Source organism: Hyperolius riggenbachi, chromosome 4 (assembly GCF_040937935.1).
Source record: "Hyperolius riggenbachi isolate aHypRig1 chromosome 4, aHypRig1.pri, whole genome shotgun sequence".
NCBI classification, from domain to species: domain Eukaryota; kingdom Metazoa; phylum Chordata; class Amphibia; order Anura; family Hyperoliidae; genus Hyperolius; species Hyperolius riggenbachi.
This window is the reverse complement of record NC_090649.1, coordinates 103,640,799-103,643,298: the sequence shown is the minus strand read 5'-3', so window position 1 is coordinate 103,643,298 and position 2,500 is coordinate 103,640,799. Positions and strand designations below refer to the sequence as shown.

Here is a 2,500-nt window from a genome sequence, read left to right as displayed (position 1 = left end):
TATCACTTTAAAGGCAAAGCATTCATCTAGCCAATAGAAGGAACTTGCTACTGTTAAAAAAAAAAAAAAAAAAAAAATAAAGGCACATGTGTGTGTTTAGTGTGCAAGCCGGGGATGCAGTTTCTATACCCTAGCTTCCATCTGGCTCGTTGGTCTAGGGGTATGATTCTCGCTTAGGGTGCGAGAGGTCCCGGGTTCAAATCCCGGACAAGCCCTTCCTTCAAACTACGTGTTGAACAGAAGCGAAAGAGTGCTCTTGCTAAAAGTAAGTGAAGAAATCAAGTAAAGCCCACTTATAGCCTGTTCCACCACTCTGTGTCCTTTTCACTGCCACTGCTGTCGCCAGAGTCGGCTCGTTGGTCTAGGGGTATGATTCTCGCTTCGGGTGCGAGAGGTCCCGGGTTCAATTCCCGGACGAGCCCTTGATTTAGGCATAGTGTTGGCCTACGCTCATAGTTATGCTCCTTGCAATTTCTTTGAACCTACTACCACACATGTATATACATCGGTTGGGTGGTACAGGTCGCTACAGGGCTGCTAACTGGCTCGTTGTTCTAGGGGTATGATTCTCGCTTTGGGTGCGAGAGGTCCCGGGTTCAAATCCCGGACGAGCCCAAGTCTTTCCTCTTGCCATGTCAGGACGGGGAACGTTTGACTCTGAGGTGTAGCACGGCTTCTTTCTAGTTCCCCTCATGATAGTTGATGAGTGTGTGCTGCACGGACTTTATTTTTGCCCTAAGTAACATTTTTTGAAATGCTACTGGCAAATGTTGTGCTAGCATGTAAGGCACCCATGATCCTAGAGCAGCCCTTGCAGAGCTTGTGTCAGTATACCACCCATACATTGTTTTTGCTGGTCACAATTTTGAAGCTTTTTTAAACAAAACATATGTATCAATAAAATCTTTAATCTACCAAAAATGGCTTCAACTAATATCAAGCATATCTATCACTTTAAAGGCAAAGCATTCATCTAGCCAATAGAAGGAACTTGCTACTGTTAAAAAAAAATAAAAAAAAAAAATAAAGGCACATGTGTGTGTTTAGTGTGCAAGCCGGGGATGCAGTTTCTATACCCTAGCTTCCATCTGGCTCGTTGGTCTAGGGGTATGATTCTCGCTTAGGGTGCGAGAGGTCCCGGGTTCAAATCCCGGACGAGCCCTTCCTTCAAACTACGTGTTGAACAGAAGCGAAAGAGTGCTCTTGCTAAAAGTAAGTGAAGAAATCAAGTAAAGCCCACTTATAGCCTGTTCCACCACTCTGTGTCCTTTTCACTGCCACTGCTGTCGCCAGAGTCGGCTCGTTGGTCTAGGGGTATGATTCTCGCTTCGGGTGCGAGAGGTCCCGGGTTCAATTCCCGGACGAGCCCTTGATTTAGGCATAGTGATGGCCTACGCTCATAGTTATGCTCCTTGCAATTTCTTTGAACCTACTACCACACATGTATTTACATCGGTTGGGTGGTACAGGTCGCTACAGGGCTGCTAACTGGCTCGTTGGTCTAGGGGTATGATTCTCGCTTTGGGTGCGAGAAGTCCCGGGTTCAAATCCCGGACGAGCCCAAGTCTTTCCTCTTGCCATGTCAGGACGGGGAACGTTTGGCTCTGAGGTGTAGCACGGCTTCTTTCTAGTTCCCCTCATGATAGTTGATGAGTGTGTGCTGCACGGACTTTATTTTTGCCCTAAGTAACATTTTTTGAAATGCTACTGGCAAATGTTGTGCTAGCATGTAAGGCACCCATGATCCTAGAGCAGCCCTTGCAGAGCTTGTGTCAGTATACCACCCATACATTGTTTTTGCTGGTCACAATTTTGAAGCTTTTTTAAACAAAACATATGTATCAATAAAATCTTTAATCTACCAAAAATGGCTTCAACTAATATTAAGCATATCTATCACTTTAAAGGCAAAGCATTCATCTAGCCAATAGAAGGAACTTGCTACTGTTAAAACAAAAAATAAAAAAAAAACAAAAAAAAATAAAGGCACATGTGTGTGTTTAGTGTGCAAGCCGGGGATGCAGTTTCTATACCCTAGCTTCCATCTGGCTCGTTGGTCTAGGGGTATGATTCTCGCTTAGGGTGCGAGAGGTCCCGGGTTCAAATCCCGGACGAGCCCTTCCTTTAAACTACGTGTTGAACAGAAGCGAAAGAGTGCTCTTGCTAAAAGTAAGTGAAGAAATCAAGTAAAGCCCACTTATAGCCTGTTCCACCACTCTGTGTCCTTTTCACTGCCACTGCTGTCGCCAGAGTCGGCTCGTTGATCTAGGGGTATGATTCTCGCTTCGGGTGCGAGAGGTCCCGGGTTCAATTCCCGGACGAGCCCATGATTTAGGCATAGTGATGGCCTACGCTCATAGTTATGCTCCTTGCAATTTCTTTGAACCTACTACCACACATGTATATACATCGGTTGGGTGGTACAGGTCGCTACAGGGCTGCTAACTGGCTCGTTGTTCTAGGGGTATGATTCTCGCTTTGGGTGCGAGAGGTCCCGGGT

At 45.9% G+C, this 2,500-nt stretch overlaps 9 non-coding genes across 9 annotated transcripts in view; all 9 read left to right on the top strand.

Annotated features, from left to right (window-relative positions):
- The first annotated feature begins 143 nt into the window (after nucleotides 1-143).
- On the top strand, nucleotides 144-215 carry TRNAP-AGG (transfer RNA proline (anticodon AGG)). The gene has a single exon. It is a non-coding gene; the product is annotated as a tRNA-Pro (tRNA).
- Nucleotides 216-350: 135 nt separating this feature from the next.
- TRNAP-CGG (transfer RNA proline (anticodon CGG)) lies at nucleotides 351-422 on the top strand. The gene has a single exon. It is a non-coding gene; the product is annotated as a tRNA-Pro (tRNA).
- Nucleotides 423-543: 121 nt separating this feature from the next.
- On the top strand, nucleotides 544-615 carry TRNAP-UGG (transfer RNA proline (anticodon UGG)). Its single transcript has one exon. It is a non-coding gene; the product is annotated as a tRNA-Pro (tRNA).
- A 475-nt stretch (nucleotides 616-1,090) lies between these two features.
- On the top strand, nucleotides 1,091-1,162 carry TRNAP-AGG (transfer RNA proline (anticodon AGG)). The gene has a single exon. It is a non-coding gene; the product is annotated as a tRNA-Pro (tRNA).
- A 135-nt stretch (nucleotides 1,163-1,297) lies between these two features.
- TRNAP-CGG (transfer RNA proline (anticodon CGG)) lies at nucleotides 1,298-1,369 on the top strand. The gene has a single exon. It is a non-coding gene; the product is annotated as a tRNA-Pro (tRNA).
- Nucleotides 1,370-1,490: 121 nt separating this feature from the next.
- TRNAP-UGG (transfer RNA proline (anticodon UGG)) lies at nucleotides 1,491-1,562 on the top strand. The gene has a single exon. It is a non-coding gene; the product is annotated as a tRNA-Pro (tRNA).
- Nucleotides 1,563-2,047: 485 nt separating this feature from the next.
- Nucleotides 2,048-2,119, top strand: TRNAP-AGG (transfer RNA proline (anticodon AGG)). The gene has a single exon. It is a non-coding gene; the product is annotated as a tRNA-Pro (tRNA).
- A 135-nt stretch (nucleotides 2,120-2,254) lies between these two features.
- On the top strand, nucleotides 2,255-2,326 carry TRNAP-CGG (transfer RNA proline (anticodon CGG)). Its single transcript has one exon. It is a non-coding gene; the product is annotated as a tRNA-Pro (tRNA).
- Nucleotides 2,327-2,447: 121 nt separating this feature from the next.
- The window catches only part of TRNAP-UGG (transfer RNA proline (anticodon UGG)), a 72-nt gene continuing 19 nt past the window's right edge, over nucleotides 2,448-2,500 (top strand). The window contains exon 1 of the tRNA in view: nucleotides 2,448-2,500. This exon is cut by the window's right edge and continues 19 nt beyond it. This is a non-coding gene — a tRNA (tRNA-Pro).